Below are 18,365 nucleotides of genomic sequence, written 5' to 3' on the forward strand. Positions count from 1 at the left end.
GGGGAAGGGGGGTGTAGACCTGCTTGAGCTTCCCCAGATAGGGCAGGAGGACAATGGATGTTTATTTTGTGTTAGTGTTGAAGAGTTGTTATTAGCCAGTTCTTACAACAGAAGTCAAGTTTGGCCATCTATGCAGTCTGCCATGGTTTTCTCTCATGCTTCTCGTACTAGCAAGTGCTTTATGTGATCTAAGTAGAAGACTTTAATACGTTTCTTCCTTACATTGTCACCTCTTATTCCAAACACCTGCTATTTTGGTTGAAAGAAGCAATTTACTTTTTCAGTTTGTGCATAAGAACATAACATAAGAACATGCACCTTGAGGTCTTTAAACCACGATTTGAGGACTTCAATAACTCAGACATAGGTAAGGGGTTTGTTACAGGAGTGGGTGGGTGAGATTCTGTGGCCTGCATTGTGCAGGAGGTCAGACTAGATGATCATAATGGTCCCTTCTGAGCTTAAAGTCTATGAGTCTATAAGAATAGCCCTAGTGGGTCCGACCAAGGGTCCATCTAGCCCAGTATCCTGTCTTCCGACAGTGGCCAGTGCCAGGTGCCCCAGAGGGAATGAACACAACAGGCAATCATCAAATGATCCATCCCCTGTCGCTCATTCCCAGCTTCTGGCAAACAGGCTAGGGACACCATCCCTGCCCATCCTGGCTATTACCCATTGATGGACCTATCCTCCATGAATTTATCTAGTTCTTTTTTGAACCCTGTTATGGTCTTGGCCTGACAGCCCTTAGTCTGTCACTTTCACCATTTCCCCTGCAGGGACAGTTGCTCCTATTTGGGCTGGTCTTCACACCAGCAAAAAAAAAAAAAAAAAACCAGAAAGATAAGAGACAGTTACTACCTTCCTCTGAGGGACAGCTGAGGACAGGGGCACTCTGGGATTAGTAAAGAAAAGTTTAACAAAAATTATAGAGACTGGATTGCAAGTTGATTCCATCTAAGATTGGATAGCCTTCTGTCTCTCACCAGTGCTATGATGGAAGAGTCTTTTAGAAGACCTAGATGAATGTGGTCTGCTGTAAGACAGTCCCCACTTCCATTTGGGAATTGTTCAACAATACGTTGATACCCAGGAAAGGTACATGTACAGTATGCATCTCAGTGCTGTAAGTTACTGCATAGGGTCTTTTGCTAAGTGACAAGGCTATTCAGAGGCTGATAGAGAGCACACCACAGATGTGCAGCTGTTTTCAGAATGAAGTTAAATGTTATGTGGCAAGAGATTGGGGTACAAGGATTTATTTGTTAGAGTTCACCGTAGGGCTAAGCAAACATAACTTTGAGTGTCTAGGCAAAAGTTCGAGGGGTACAGAAAGGCCAGATGGTACGTCATTCGGACATCTGCTACTGCAAGAGGTGGAATGAAGGGTAGGCAGGAAGAACGTATTAGATAGATCAGATTTATTATCAGCATGAAAGTCTCCTGCAAAGCCCGCGTAGTCAGATTTCAAGTCTTGATGTGGTTTGAGAAGATCAGACAGACTCAGAATAGAATCAGCTTTGCTTATTTTGTTGAGTTGCTGACTTGTAGTATGACAAGTTGCAGGGTTGTGGAGTATCTAGCCTTTTGTTCCCACTTTAATTGTTGGTCAGTAGGTTGGACTCATCCAGCCAACATTTGATAGTCTCCCTTTTCTTTATAGTTAAGGATTAACATTCATCATCATCTACTTCCTCCCCATCTGCAGAATCCAACCCAACTTCCTCATAGTCCTTCTCAAGAGCAGCCATTTCCTCCCTGGCTTCAGAGAACTCCCCCTCCTCCATCCCCTCCCCCACATACCAATGCACAAAGGCCCGTTTCGCGTACATCAGCTCAAACCTGTGATCCAGCAGGACCCAGGCTCCTGCAATAGCCGTGGCTGCATGGTTAAGGCACTCCATCTCACACTGAGGGACCACCTCCAATTCACCCAGCTGCAAAATGGGTACCCGATCCATCAGGTTAGGGCAGTCAAATGCAGTTGGATGTGAATCTGGCCACACCACTCCCTTGTGTACAGTTGGCTATGAAACTGATGTGCCTAAACTGTCAGCCCCATGAGCCATTGGCTGAGGGGAACTGTGATTATGGTGAAAGAACAAACATTTTATGTCTTCTTCTGCCTTGCTGAACTCCGAGATTTTGCCTTTGACGAGCCTCTTCCTGCCCTGAAGGTGTTTCAAAGGGATCCACAAATCCCTTTTGTTTCCTCTTTGCAATCAGATCCTAGGGGCTCTCACCTACTCCCATGAATTATGTACTGAAGTTCACAGCTCCACCTCTCCCTGCTCAGACCAACATATCTGTATGGATGTCTCAGACCTTGTTTCTACCCATTCCCTTTTGCAGCCTATGCCTTATTTCTCCGCTGTGCTGCTACTTTCTGCCATTACTGAGAAGTTTTGAGCAGCTGTTGTCTTTCAGTGTGGGACGCATCCTCAGGCGGTCACTATCCTTGGCAACTCCATTCTGTTTGCCTTCCATCGCGGCAGCTCCAGTGCCACTCATTTTCTGTTCTGCTGCCTGATTCAGTCCAGTCAAGCTGGACTGCAGAACATCATGATGCAGTGGTCCCTGAACCTTTGTCACTGACATGTTTGTCTGGCCTATTGAATCAAGGACAGCTACATGGTAGCTATGCCAGTGACCAGCTAAAATGAGATTCAGTCATTTATACACTAGCTAATGTTTGTGTAAAACTTCTGAGAGTCTAGAGTACTTTAGGGCATTGCATTAGTCCACTCCAGTCACCGCATCAAAATCCAGTTAAAACTAACAACGCTCCAAGGGCAAACCAAGGCCTCATAACCAAACACAAATGGAAGTGTAAGCCCGCCGCTGCTTTACGCAGCCATTGCACAAAATCCACAGAAAGCTAAAATGACATAGGCCTCTTGTTTACTTAATTTCTGATTACACAGCTCACCTCTGTAGAGGAAAGGTTGGAGGGAGGAGCATAAGGACACTGGGAATTTCTGAGGTTAAGGGGGAAAATAGGCTGAATTATGGAGGGAGAGCAGGAAGGGAAGCCTGGCCTTACAGTTCAACAAGAAAACTCAGGTGTCGGTTACCCTTCCTTCCTCCACCATCCCTTCCATCTGTTTTTGCATTTAAGCTGTAGGCTGTTCAGGGCATGGGTGGCAGGTGAGCCCCCCCTTCGGGAAGGGGCTAGCCCAGTGCCTCCGTCCCTTCCGCCCGAGACCCCGACTGCCCCTATGCCCCAGGACAGGCCACCAGCCCGACTACCCCCCATGCCCTGGGCTGGGCTGCAGCCGGATTCAGGGGAGAGGGAGAGGGAGGGTGGGGCCTCCTAAGGGAACATGGACAGGGCCACGGCCTGGATCAGGGGAGGTTTAGCCTGCCCTGGCCTTTAGGGTTGCCAGCCGTCCGGTGTTCGACCAGAACACCCAGTCGAAAAGGGACACTGGCGGCTCCGGCCGGCCGTTAAAAGTCCGGTCGGCAGTGCAGTGGGGGCCCTGGGCTAAGGTCCCTGCCTGCCCTAGCTCCGTGCGGCTCCCAGAAGTGGTCACCAGGTCCCTGCAGCCTCTAGCCGCATGGGCGGGGAGGGAGGTTCCCCCCCCCCCGAGAGCTGGCTCCGCAGCTCCATTGGCCGGGAACCGCGACCAATGGGAGCTGCGAGGCTAGCGCGCGGAGCCTCCTTGGCCGCCCATGCGTCTAGGGGCTGCAGGGACTGGCGACTGCTTCCAGGGAGCCGTGGTAAGCGCTGCCAGGATCCCACACCCCCTCTCGCACCCCACCCCTCTGCCCCAGCCGGGAAGCCCCTCCTGCACCCCAAACCCCTCATCCCCAGCCCCACCCCTGAGCCCACACCCCCAGCCGGAGCCCACACCCCCTCCTGTACCTCAACAGCCCCCTGCCCCAGCCCGGAACCCTCTCCCGCACCCTGAACCCCTCATTTCTGGCCTTACCCAGAGCCCGCACCCCCAGCCCACAGCTCATACCCCCCACATCTCAACCCCCTACTCCAGCCCAGAGCCTTCACCCCCAGCCGGAGCCCTCACCCGCCCCACCTCCGCATCTCAACCCCCTGCCCCAGCCCTGTGAAAGTGAGTGAGGGTGGGGGAGAATGAGCAACGGGAGGGGAGGGGAAGAAAATGGAGCGAGCAGGGGAGGGGCCTTGGAAAAGGGGCGGGATAGGACGGGACCTTGGGGCAGGGGTTTTCGGTTTTGTGTGATTACAAAGTTGGCAACCCTACTGGCCTTTGATACCCACCGCCCATGAGGCAGGGAAAGACTTCATCTATCTTTGGAAAACATGTAGTACTGTGGCATACTACCTCATAATAGACTGATAGGAAAGAAATACTGCTGCTCCTCCTACCCCTTTCACTTGTAGAGGAAATCATATTCTCGACTTGTCATTTTATGTGCCCGCTCACTAACAGGATCGATGATTTCCTTCCCAACGGTGGAGAGGTCCCTCCCATAGTTAGTGGCAGCCTCCTCCTTGCCAGTTAGGGTGACCAGACAACAAGTGTGAAAAATCAGGACAGGGGGTGGGGAGTAATAGGAGCCTATATAAGAAAAAGCCCCAAATATCGGGACTGTCCCTACAAAATCGGGACATCTGGTCACCCTATTGCCAGTGATGAACTGCTCAGGGTGGAACAGTGAGCAATCAGTCCCGGTTCAAATCTCATCTGCAAAGTTGTAAATGCAATTTAATTATTCTAACCCAGAGATCCCAAACTGGGGCCCACGGACACAGTGCAGGGCTCTGCTTACTGTCAGCCATTACCTGGAGGTATTTGCAGCAGTGAAAAACTTGGATAAGAGCCTGGAGGCCTGTAGAAGCATTCACAATGCTAACAAGGGAACCCTGGCTGCCTCTGTGCAGAGGAGATAGTAGCAGTCCCTGAAGTTAGATCCTATCAGCCAACAGCAGCCAGGGATGGCATGGTATTTGCTAGGGGTATTTTTTTACCAGGCAAAAATTTTGGTTTTTACTGCCTTAGGAAAAGCTAGGTAGTCCCACTTGAAGACATTTTCTATTTTAAAAACGGTTTCGTTAATGTATGCTACATTCATTAGTTTTAGTTACATATTCAAGTTGTGGTTACATAAGGCAGTAGATCTTTAGATTTAGGACTGTACAAACAAAAAGTAAAACTGCAGTGGGCATATTACGTAGTTATAATATCGAACATCAGAAGGACGACACATTTGGTTAGGTATTTTCTAAAGGAAGTTATATATGTCATGATGACTCATTTCAGTTTTCAATGTTACTGAAACAAAAGTCAAAAGCATTTGATGTATGAAAGCATAGGTGCCGACTTCCTCTGTTCCGGAGGGTGCTCGACCCCCACTCCACCCCTTTCCCCAAGCCCCCTTCCCATCCCTCCCCCTGCCCCTTCCTGCCCCCACTCTGCCCCTTCCCACCTCCACTCCTCTCTCTCCCCCCCAGTGCCTCCTGCATGCCGCCGAACAGCTGATTGCAGAGGGCGGGAGACGCTAGGACGGAGGGGGAGGAGCCGATCGGCGGGGCTGCGGGTGGGTGTTGAGCACTCACTATTTTTTTTCTGTGGGTGCTCCAGCCCTAGAGCACCCGCAAAGTCGGCGCCTATGTATGAAAGTGACAATACTACAGAACTGTAGGCTTGAAGCATTAAGCAAATCAGAAGTAATCAGAGTTGCAGACTACCAGTCCAGGTCCACTTGGTCCTGTAGCATTCTGTAGCAGAAGACCAACTGGCTAGACAGAGCCTATTCAGAGTGGCTAGACAGAGCCTATTCCTCAGGTTTGAATGGAGGTATCCAAGTTTAAAGAGATTTGTTCTATGCTTGCTGGATACTGATGCAGTTATTTCCCCCAGTTTCTTGGCTTACACCAGTATTTGCCAGCCCCCTGTCCTAAATTAGTTTTTCCCTGGGAAATTGCCAACCCTCACAGCAAAAGGAAATTTTCCCCCCACCCTGACTTGGGTAGCAAAGTTAGGATCCATGTAGCACATCCTGGGGCGAAGAAAACCAAACACAGCAGAGAAGCATGTTCAGTGGGAGAAGACAACCAGAAAAAAGTGGGATGGGACCAGTGGGAACGAGGATTAAACAGACTGCTCTTAACTCCATTTCTCCTCGCACACTTGGTGTAGTTTTTTTAAACAGATCATGGTTATGACATTAGATTTTGTAGTTTAAGATACTGTCCTATGAGTTTTCCATGTAACTAGTTGCTGTAATGGTCACGAAGAACCTGCCAGACACTAAGAGGGAGAGGAAGTAGTCCACCCAGTTGCAATAGGGAAGGGAGTGTGACGGTGTGGGACTCACCCCTGCGGCGCCTCCTGCTGGTCTCTCAGAGAATTAGCTTCCGGCCTCCGGGGCACCCTCTGTCAGCCAGTGTCTTGCTACCGCTGGGCCCCAGTGTCCCTCCTGGACCCCGGGTGCCCCTGTCCACTGGGATGCTGCCCCCTGGCAGTAACCCCACAGTCTCTGGGTCTCCCCCCTTCCAGGGAAACCCCCACCCCCTATCCCCACCTCGCCTCAGTATATGGCAACTGCCCAGTCCCCATCTAGCACCCGTTCACGTTCACTGGGGCAAACTGCAGTATATAAGCCACTCATCACAGGCAAGGGGGGTTTGGACCTGCTGCCTCTGCTTACCCTTGGGCTGCCCCCTGCAACCCCAGTACCTATTTGGCCTTAGACTAGGCCGGCAGCCTGGGGGGGTTTCCAGGCCAGAGCTCCCCAGCCCCTCTGGCCTTCCCCCAGCCCTGCTCCACCTCAGGTACCTTGGTACACTCCCCAGCAGCCAGGTCCCTCCCTCTCCAAAGGCGAGAGAGAGAGAGTGACTGTCTGCTCCTAGCCCACTGCCCTCTTATAAGGGCCAGCTGGGCCCTGATTGGGGCGTGGCCACAGATGAGGCTGCTTCCCCACGCAGCCTGGGCTGCTTGCCTCCAGCCACAGCCCTCTCCTGGGCTGTTTTAAGCCCTTTATGACAGGAGCGGGTGACCACTCCGCTACAGGAGCCATCAGAACCTTGGCCAACACGTGGACCACACTTCGGAAGAGGTTGAGTGCCCCTGTTTTGAGCCATGTGACGAGTCTAAAAAGCTTGTTTTGTACCTGGAGAAGTGGCTCCAACTGATGAATGACCTTGTTTACATGCAGAAGAGCAGGGAGGGCAATTCTGCCCTGCCCCCAGCCTGTCATAAAGAGGATCAAACTATCCTGGCAGAGTTTCTATAGAGGCAGTTTTCTTACCAATGGCTGGTGGTCCCAGGTCTATGAACAGTGCTCTGGGCACGTGCTTTCCAGATCCAGTCTCACTGAAGAAGGTCCCAAAGGAAGAGTCAGGTTGTTCAGTTGCTTTATTACTAGGAATGTTGCCATCTGGCTGCTGGATCCCATGCTCTAGACCAGTGGTTCCCAAACTTTAACAACCCGCGAACCCCTTTCACTAAAATGTCAAGTCTCGCGAACCCCCTCCTAAAAATGAATATTTCCAGGGATTTTCTCCCTTACCTGAGCATAAATTATAAAAGCAGTGATCTTGGAAATATAAAATTTGTTTTTATGACATGCTTCTTACACACTATTTATTTTCATAGATTCATAGATTCTAGGACTGGAAGGGACTTTGAGAGGTCATCGAGTCCAGTCCCCTGCCCTCATGGCAGGACCAAATACAGTCTAGACCATCCCTGATTGACATTTATCTAACCTACTCTTAAATATCTCCAGACATGGAGATTCCACAACCTCCCTAGGCAATTTATTCCAATGTTTAACCACCCTGACAGTTAGGAACTTTTTCCTAATGTCCAACGTAGACCTCCCTTGCTGCAATTTAAACCCATTGCTTCTTGTTCTATCTTTAGAGGCTAAGGTGAACAAGTTTTCTCCCTCCTCCTTATGACACCCTTTTAGATTCCTGAAAACTGCTATCATGTCCCCTCTCAGTCTTCTCTTTTCCAAACTAAACAAACCCAATTCTTTCAGCCTTCCTTATTTATCATTACAGTAATTTTATGACATTATGAAAACGGCAATACTCTTCCAAGATCTCACTTTTGTAGCTTGTAAGACAAGGCTCCCATGTTTCATCAAGGAGTATCAGATGTGAAACAGCATGAAGGTATTTAAGAAGCCAACTCAAAGAGTTCCTCCTACATAAGCATTCAGGTCTTGAACAATCCAGGCAAAGAACGCACATTACAAGAAAGCTTAAACTTGTTCTCCATAATAATTTTAAAAACAATCCTAGCTGCCTATTTAATTTTAAAAACAGCAAAATATATCCACCTCCCTTTCCATTTCTTATAAGGGTGTTGAAGTTTAAATCTCCTCAGTATGATAGATATGCTTGCTTTGATCTGCTTAGCTCTTGGAAGTCCCCAGGGCTCCGGGCTGCTAGCCCCGTGCTGCCCAGGATCGCTAGGGACAGCTCTGTCCACCATTAGGAAATTTTTGCCCAGGAACCCCCTGTAACTTTTCGGGAACTCCCAGGGGTTCACGAACCCCAGTTTGGGAACCACTGCTCTAGACAGTATCGTTCCCAACAAGCATTGCCCATCTGGACTCCAGCTTGGCCAATATGGACAGAAATACACTCCTTCTGGATTGGAGAAGGAAAGAGTGAGACATTCTCCACAATCTTGTCATTGTTTTAGTCTCCTGTAATTATCTCCTGGCACCCTTTCAATGGTGCCACAGTTTGTGGCTCACTTTTGGAATAAGCAAGCCACACACCTTCCTTGTGAAGATCTGCAGCACCGGCAGGAGTCAGATGTACGTTAGGGTTGATGTTATGCTGGTTTCCCCTATCCCATCCATACTCGCAGGTCAGGCTTGAGGCATCGCACCCCAGCAATTCTAGTCCTCGTCCTTTTAAACCTAGGCTAAAACCAAGCCATCATGCAGTGCAATTATGTGGACCAGTGTTGAACCGGAAAGACACCACTTCTCATTTATCCGAGTATTTGAGCAAGAGCCTTGTCATTAATGCATGAAGAGCTCCTGACAAGGAAGCAAAGTCCACTTCTCCCACATGGGCTCGTGTATATACTGTGAAGACGTGCGCTCTCCAGCACCAACTGTTACTTGTGCAAACTTATTTTCCCCTGCTAGTCTGTCTTTACTAGGTCCTGGCATTTTAATAAGCTTTTAGTACATAGAACCTTTAATCCAAGGCTCATAGACATTAAACTCATAACATGTATAAAGGTAGGTACAGCGATCCCTTTATAAGGGTCAGGAAGCAGGAACTAAAGAAGTTGTGACTTGGCCAAGGCCATCTAGCAGGTCAGGGGTATAGTTACAAGTAGTACGGAGGATCCTTATGCTGTGTGCCATTCTTCAGCCAGTAGATCACTCTAGCCAGTCAGACAGGAGATTGAGTTACAGATCTGAAGCGTTAGTTATTGTGTTAAGAGCATTATGCACAGAACTTCAGACTTTGACGTCTTAAAACTGACATTAATTACAGGCTTACAGTCGCAGCATTCAGCCACGGCAGAGGTGTGTAAAAGGGGAAGGGTTTGTACAGGGCTACGTAAGTGCCACGTGGCAGTATAAGGGGTCACCTAGTACAAATGCTGTAGGAAGGTTGCCAAAAAAGACAGTTTCACCCCATTTTCATATGCTTATAGCTTTCTTTCAACAACAACAACAAAAAGAAAAGTATTGTAGGTTGAGGTTTCCCCAATGCTTGGTCTCTGTGCAAAGAAAAAGGATTTTGCTCAAAGGAGAACTTTCAGCCAGTTGACTCCCTCAACTCGAAAGAAAAGTATTAAGAACCAAGCTGGCATGTAGAAGGACATGCTGTTCAATGAGGAAGACTAGGTCCATGATCATTTATTAGAGGTTGGATGGATTATACAGTTGACTAGAATCAACTTATCGGGACCGTATATAAGTACACATTTATCCAACATGAGCTCTAGCTCAGGAATTGTACTCCCAGGTGGAACCACCCCGGGCATCCAGAGGTCTGCCCCTTTCTTTTGGAGCCATTCTAACAACACCCCGGGCGGCGGCGCCGCTCCCCAAGCAGGGGTGTCTTCTCGCTCGGCCTGCTTCGCCTTTTTCTTCCCCTTGCCCCACAGTGGCATACTTAGCAGCAGTGTCCTTTTCTCCCTGCAGTGGGTTGTTAGCCTACCACTTTTTCACGCAGGCTCGAGCCGGATCCACTCAAGAGACTACCGGGGGGCACCAGGGGACCCCTACTCTTGGGTCAAATCCTCCACTAAGCTGACTGCATTCTCCACCAGTAATGTTACCTGAAATTGGGCCAGCTAGTAAGCTTAGGGAGGACTAATGACCCACCAGAGTTTGGCAGAAAGCAGCACGTTTATTATACTGATAGCTAAGCTCAAAAGGTGGGGGGGGGGCACACTCATATTCACATACTCACACTCCCAGGACAGGCACGGCACTGGAGATGTCAGGATCCTTCAAGGTAAGTGTCCCACAGCACAGCGATGGATGGTGCGATGAAGGTAAGTCTTCCCGAGGCACGATGAAGTGCAACGTGGTGAACCACTGGCCAGGCGGTTCGGGCAAAGGGCCTTCATGGGAGGTACAAGCTTGTGAGTGCACTGCCGAGCACTTGGCCCCTTCCCCTTTTAAGGACCTGCTCCTCATGGCCTACGACTAGAGATGACTTGGCCGCATCTGGTTGGTCAAACTCCACCTCGGGCAGTGTCCATGCATTGGGTGTGTGAGTGCTGCCTAATCAGAGTGCCAGACACCTGGTCTACCTGGGAGCTCTTCTGATCTTCCAGCTGCTCAAGCAGCCCATTCATCCCACAAGCAGGGTGGGGGGAGGCGGAAAGCCACTCCACAGGTATTCAAAGAGGGAGAGGAGACAAAAGGGGGGAAAGGTGTAACAGACCTGTAGCATACAGATCACTGCTGCTCCTACAACAAAGATCGTATGCATTGTTAAGCACACAGTTTAAAACACTTGTCAGTAGGCACTTGTTGGCCTTCAGGATTCAAAGTAACCAATTCTGTAGAATTTACACACTTGGCAATGTTAGTAGTTTAAGCACTTATACTGCCTTAAAAGATTGCTATCTAGAGGATTCAAGACAACTTAGACCTTTATAGTGTCATAAATTACATTGACCAGGTTACCAAAGGCCATGAGTTTTGAAGGAATTAAAATATGCATAGGCGGCACGTAGGGGGGCATGCAGGGTCAAGTGCCACCCTAGATTTCTGCTTGGCCAGCCGGGGGGCTCTGTCCTTCTCCTGCTCTGCCTGCCCCCCAGCACGCCTCCTGCCTCCGGCTGCGCCTGCCCCCCCATCACGCTTGGCCCCTGTCTCTGGCAGCCGAGCCCGGGCAGGGAGCAGAGGGAGCAGGACCAGCTCCTTCTGATGCTGGCTGCTCCGGGTCACTGCTCTGTGCAGCGTGGCCGCTGCCTGTGAGAGCCTGGCTGGGGAGGTGGCGGCAGGCCGCCCGCTGCCCGGGCCCAACTGCTGGGAACAGGAGATGAGCAAGCTGAAGCCCCCCTTCGCTCCCGGCACATTTCCAGCTCGCTCGACCCGTCCCAGGCAGCCAGGCCCAGGCGGGGCGGGCCGCCGTCCCAGCTAGGGTCTCTCTCAGGCAGCTGCTGCACTGCACAGAGCAGCGACTTGGACATGTGTCCTCCCCTTTAAATTGTGGCCCTCAGTATCGGGAGGCACAAGTCATCTATGCAAATATGAACCTGCTGGACTACTAACTGTGATATGTAACCTATCACTTAAATCAGCCTGTCTACCGGATGATTGGAGGATAGCTAATGTAACGTGGCTTGAAAGAAAAACTCCGGAGGCCACCCTGGCAAGCACTTGTCCAATAAGCTTAACTTCAGTACCAGGCAAATTGGTTGACACTATAGTATAGAACAGAATTATCAAATAAAGGAACATGATTTTTTGGGGAAGAGTCACAGGTTTTTGAAAGGGAAATCATGCCTCACTAATCTGTTAGAATTCTTTGTGGGTGTCGTCAAGCATGTGGACAAGAGTGATCCAGTGGATAAAGCGTACTTTCAGACTTTCAGAAAGCCTTTAACAAGGTCCCTCACCAAAGGCGCTTAAGCAAAGCAGGCAGTCTTGGGATTAGAGGGAAATTCCTCTCATGGATCCCTAGCAGGCTAACAGATAGTTTATTCCTACCCTTTGTTTCCCATCAGTTTTCATAGTGGAGAAGAGTAAATAGCAGGGTCACCCAAGGATCTGTACTGGGACCAGTGCTGTTCAACCTATTCATAAATGATCTGGAAAAAGAGGTAAACAGTGAGGTGGCAAAGTTTGCAGACAATACAAAATTACTCAAGGTTGTTAAGTCCAGAGGTGACGCATAGGGTAGAGATGTGGGGGGTCAAGTGCCCCCCCAGTTTGGCCTGCTGGAAAGGGAGAGGGGCTCTGTCCTTTTCTCCCTGCGCCTTTCCCCCCGGCATGTTTGGCCGTTCTCTCTGGCAGTAGGGCGGGGAGCCGGATGGAGCCGCTTCGGCCTGAGAGAGCCTGGCTGGGACGGCCCTCTCCCTGCCCAGGCTCAGCCGCTGAGGACAGGGGTCAAGCCAGGGCCGGCGCAACCCATTAGGTGACCTAGGTGGTCGCCTAGGGCGCTAACATTTGAGGGGCGGCGACCGCGGCAGCCGGATCTTCCGCCGCCTCTGTTGGGGGCGGCATTTCGGGGGCGGGACCTTCCGCTGCCTAGGGCGGCAAAAAAGCTGGTGGCGCTCCTGGGTCAAGCATGCGGGAGGTGGGGGAGGGGACGCTCTGGCTCACTCAGCCCCTGTCCCCGGCAGCAGGGCCTGGGCAGGGGGCGGCCCATCACTGCCCCAGCTGCTGGAGATAGGGGCTGAGCAAGCCAGAAGCATGCTGGGGGGGAGGGGAGGGGTCAAAATTGAAACATTTTGGAAACTGAGTTTTATTAGAATTTTGTTTTAGACAAAAACCAGCAAGAATGGTTCCAACAACTTTCAGAACAAAATGTTTCAATTTTTGGTTTTGAAATGACTTTTGGTTTAAATTTTAAAATTTTTGCATGATACTGTAATGCAAATATCATGTCCGATACACATGTATAATGCAAAATAAAAAAAAAGAATTTGAAACATTTTGATTAACCAAAAATAGATTTTTTTTTTCCTTCAGCATTTTCCTTCTTCGAGAACTTTGAAATGGTTGGTTTTCATTCCAATGTGGAATGAAGCCAAACTTTGATCTCTCAAAATCCTTCATGAAAGAGAACATCCACCCTCTGCACAGCTCTGCTTTACAGTGTTTTGAATAGTGGGGGAAATAGATAGCACTGGAATTTGGAGACTTGCACATTTAGCAAAAAGAACAGGAGTACTTGTGGCACCTTAGAGACTAACACATTTATTTGAGCATAAGCTTTCGTGGGCTACAGCCCACGTCTTCGGATGCATAGAATGGAACATATAGTGAGGAGCTATATATACACATACAGAGAGCTGGTAAGACAACTCCCACCTTTTCATGCTCTCTGTATGTGTATATATATATCTCCTCAATATATGTTCCATTCTATGCATCCGATGAAGTGGGCTGTAGCCCACGAAAGCTTATGCTCTAATAAATTTGTTAGTCTCTAAGGTGCCACAAGTACTCCTGTTCTTTTTGCGGATACGGACTAACACGGCTGCTACTCTGAAACCTTGCACATTTAGGATGCTGGATCTAATATAGTCCATTTGGTCAATGACAAAGGCTCCAGTCCTGTAACTGGATCCATGTGGGTGGACCCCTGGGGACACAGACATCTCCACTGACTCGCACCCACACGTAACTTTACACAAGGGAGTAGCCCAGTTGAAGTAGAATCCTGAGATCCACCACCTTCGAAAGAGCAAATTCAGTCCCGCTATAGCTGGAGTCAACTTCAGGGAAGTGAATGGAATTGCACCAGCTTGTGTCAAAACTAGGGCTGTCAAGCGATTACAAAAATTAATTGCGATTAATCGCACTGTTGAACAATAACAGAATACCACTTATTTAAATATTTTTGGATGTTTTCTACATTTTCAAATATATTGATGTCAATTAGAACACAGAATACAAAGTGTACAGTGCTCATTTTATATGTATTTTTTATTACAACCTAATACAAGTACTGTAGTGCCATCTCTTTATAATGAAAGTCGAACTTACAAATGTAGAATTATGTATAAAAATAACTGCATTCAAAAATAAAACAATGTAAAACTTTAGAAACTACAAGTCCACTCAGCCCTACTTCAGCCAATCACTCAGACAAACAAGTTTGGTTACAATTTGCAGGAGATAATGCTGCCCACGTCTTGTTTACCATGTCACCTGAAAGTGAGAACAGGCTTTTGCATGGCACAGTTGTAGCCGGCATCGCAAGATATTTATGTGCCAGATGCGCTAAAGATTCATATGTCCCTTCATGCTTCAACCACCATTCCAGAAGACGTCTCCATGCTGATGACGGGTTCTGCTCGATAACGATCCAAAGCAGAGCGGACCGATGCATGTTCATTTTAATCATCTGAGTCAGCAGAACTCAGCAGAAGGTTGATTTTCTTTTTTGGTGGTTCGGGTTCTGTAGTTTCCACATTGGAGTCCCCCTGGAACCCAGAGCACTCTCACCGTGGCCCCCGCCCTAGGCTGGCTAGTGCCAGCAGCACCCCCCAGCCCCGGAGCGCCGAGAGGGAGAGCGTGTGGCGGCGCTGCTGCAGTCTCCCCAGCTACAGGAAGGCAGGCGGTGTGGCCCCAGCTCCTGGAGCCCAGCAGCACCACTGAAGTGGGCCCCTGGGGGCAGAGTGTGGGTGGGGCCACGCCTGGCTGTTTGGAGAGGCACAGCCTCCCCCAGCCTTTCCTACCCGCCGCCCATGCTTGCCAGCACGGTGTGATCTGCTACATCCCAGTTGTGGTCCTGCCACCAAAGGAAAGGCGCCACCATGGCCTGTCAATCTTGACTTCACCTCCATTTTTCTCCAATCATGTTCTCAAAAGAATTATCTTTCCTATCCCACCTTAAATGTACATGGTGCTGTACCATGGTAGGTCAGCATCACCCTGGTAACAGGTCTCTGCCCAGGAACGGCTCTTGAGGTACAAACTAAGGCCAGAAGAACTGATACGGCAAAATATACATAAAGTGGGATGGTGGCCCCGAGACGTGGAATCCTCCCTGGAAGAACTTTGTTCAGCTTGTAGAACTTTCTTGCGTCACCTGTTGAGCTGGGCAAAATTTTTCAACCCAAACTATTTTGGGGGTGAAAAATGCAGAGTCAGCGACGCCGAAACATTTCACGAATGTGTGTCCATTTGGGGCAAATTGTTCATTTTGAAAAAAAGCAAAACAAAACTAATTTGTACATTTTGATTTTTCATTTCGAAATTTCCTTTTATTTGGGGGAAAATTTAAAAAACAGTAACAGTGCTTGAAATCAAACTGACATGCTTCATTTTGGGTAGAACAAAATGTTTCATTCTACCCGAAGCAATTTTTGCCTGAATTTTTTGATTCAGCCAGGCCCAGCCACACCCTCCTGCCCCTCCCCGTCACCCTCAAAGGGGTGGCTAGGTCAAATTAGGTGCTGCTGTGATCTCGTTCTAGCTCTGCTGCTGCTAGCGCTGCGTGACACGAATAGGTAGAGCCCTCCAAATCTGCGGCTATCCACTTTATATCCTCAGATCTCCACCTCCGCGGAGGCAGATGTCTGTAGACCATGTTTGCAGAGCACGGATCAGATGCGGATACAAATTTTGTATCCATGCAGGGCTCTATTAATAGGGGCTGCTTAGCAAAGCACCTCCGTCTCATACATACCCCACCCCACACAGATGCCCCTCCCACCCCATATGTACAGCACAACCCTCCGCCAGCCCCCACTTACCCTGACAGCCCTGACATACATCCCGCTCGCTGCAGTCCCTGGCATCTCAGCCCGACTGGCCCCAGCCCTCAACATCCTCCACTCGCCCCCAAAATCCCAGCCCCCAACCCCACAGCCCACCAACACCCCCTCTTCCTACAGCCCCCCAACACTCCCCACTCACCCCATTGCACAGGGCCTGCTCCCACTTTCCTCAAGTTGTGCAGCCAGCCTGAGCCGTCCCTCTTGCCGGCAGTCCTCTCTCTTTGGTACTGCACCGACTTGATGGCCTTGTCCAGAACTTTAACCCAGCAGCTTATCACAGAAACGCTTCCTCTTGGAATGGTCCAGGTGGGTACGTTGGCCCAGGCTTCTGCTGCAGCGTGAGTGAGCTGTGGAGGTACCGAAGCCAGCAGAGGTCGAGGGGCTGGAGCAGGACAATGCACAGAGGGTTATTGTCTCAAATAGCTCCACGCAGGAGTGGCAGAAGCTCCCTAAAAGTGTGTGTGTGGGGGGCACTGGTGCCCAAACTTTTTAAATTTTTTTTTTTTTATTAATTAAACCATGGCCCTGCCCCCATGCCACCCCTTCCCCAAGGCCCCGGCCCCATACCGCCCCTTCCCCGAGGCCCCGCCCCCACGCCGTCCCTTCCCCGAGGCCCCGCCCCCAAAGGGAGATGTTATTCCATGCTGTTGGTGGGGAACCTGCAGCATATGCAACTGAAGTATTCAAATGAAGAGTGACTGAACTGCACATCTGGGAGTGGAGTGGGCTGGTCAGTTAGGGAGGTGGCCCCGGAAAATACGCCCCTCCCCGAAATGTGAAATTACCTGTCTGGAATTCTTGCGACGGGAAAAGTTTGCAGCTCTCAGCACCCAGGATTGGGTCAGAATTCATGAGGGAATCGGCAGGCTGCTGTGTTAGCTTCCCCATGACGTAGCCAGCTAGGGCTGCATGAAAATACAGAGAACTCCCCAGCCATCCTCCTTCCTCCACTCCGCCCCTGCCATATTTCTGGGCAAAATTTCAAACCCCAGTCAAATTTGGTACAAATGATTTTATCAGCTACGGACCACATGGGATTGTGGGATACTTCTGGTGGACTTCCGGGACTCGAGTTGGGGGAGGGGGCCTGCGTCTACATTGCAAAGCAATAGGGCTCGAACCCTGGGTCTTGGCTTGACTCGTGCTCAGACTCTCCTCCCCCGCAGGGTCCTAAGACCCATAGGTCTGAGCCTGAGAGATTTGTGTGTAGACGGAGGGGGGTTTAGGCTCAAGCCGGAGTCTGAGCCCGGGACCAGACCTAGACAGCCTGAACTGCTTATACTAACCTGTTTACAAAGGGGCGGACACATGAGGGGGCCCTCTGGTATTACTAACTGGTCTTGCTACTGGTTCATTAAAAACACTTCAGGCTGTTTACACCTGTTCTATGCCACCAGTTCTAAAACTGGTTTGAGGCTAGTTCCAAGGGGACAGTCCAGTGGTTAGGCTTCTAGTCTCGGATGTAGGATTCCTGGGTTCACATTTCCTCCTCTGCTACAGGCTGCCTGTGTGACCTTGGGCAAGTCACTTGGTCTTGGTGTGCCTCAGTTTCCCCATCTTTAAAATGGGGGTAATAGGCCCATCCTCCCTCACAAGGTGTTTGCAGGATTAGCACATGAAAGCCTGTCAGATGCTCAGATACCATGGTAATGGGGGCCAGATCAGTGCCTTAGCTAGACAGACAGAGTGTAAACAAGCCCATTGAAGTCAAGGAGACTGTTCACAGAGCGAGGAGTTACTGACAGATGAAATTTACTCCTGTGCCAAGGACCTGCCTAAGCTCTAGGCACCACTTTATTCCTATTTGGGGGGCTCAACTCCAGACCTGCGAACACTTGTGCTCGTGCATCACTCTAATGGGAGCAGCTCCATGGATGTCAGAGTTCAATGTTTGCAGGATGGGGGCCGCCGGTGACGCACAAAGCCGGTGCGAACGCTCTACACAGGGCTGGATTTCACCAGCTGTCACAAAGGGGAGCAGAATAAGACAGACATAGGCCTGACCTTGTAAGTCACTCCTCACGGGCAGACTCCTATGCCCAGGTGGGAATCCCACGGATGGCAGTGGGGTCCTTGGCACAGATTGACTTGCAGGAGTATGCTCATAGAGTAGGTGTAACAATGCTGGTTCTGGCAGGACCCAACTGAGAGTATCAATTCAGGACCAATTGCTTAAAACAGGGCAGTTACAGCCCAAGGCTGGGGTTTTCCCACCTCTAAGGCAAACCAAACCAGCCAGACAAAGAGGATTTCGGTCTCACCCCACTGGCTAACCACAAGTCACACAAGCAATTCCCTCAGACACTCCAGTTTCCCAGTATCACCACCAGTGCCACTCATTATGGGGATGAATGGTTATGAAAACCAATACCCCAGTAAAAGAAAAAAAGGTTCTCCTGATCCCCACGGACCAAGCCCCAGACCCAGGTCAATATACAGATCAGATCTTACCCACAAATCATGCTGTTGCCAATCCTTTAGAATCTA

Source organism: Terrapene carolina, unplaced genomic scaffold, assembly GCF_002925995.2.
Source record: "Terrapene carolina triunguis isolate 2854851 unplaced genomic scaffold, T_m_triunguis-2.0 Scaffold68, whole genome shotgun sequence".
Classification (NCBI taxonomy): Eukaryota; Metazoa; Chordata; order Testudines; family Emydidae; genus Terrapene; species Terrapene triunguis.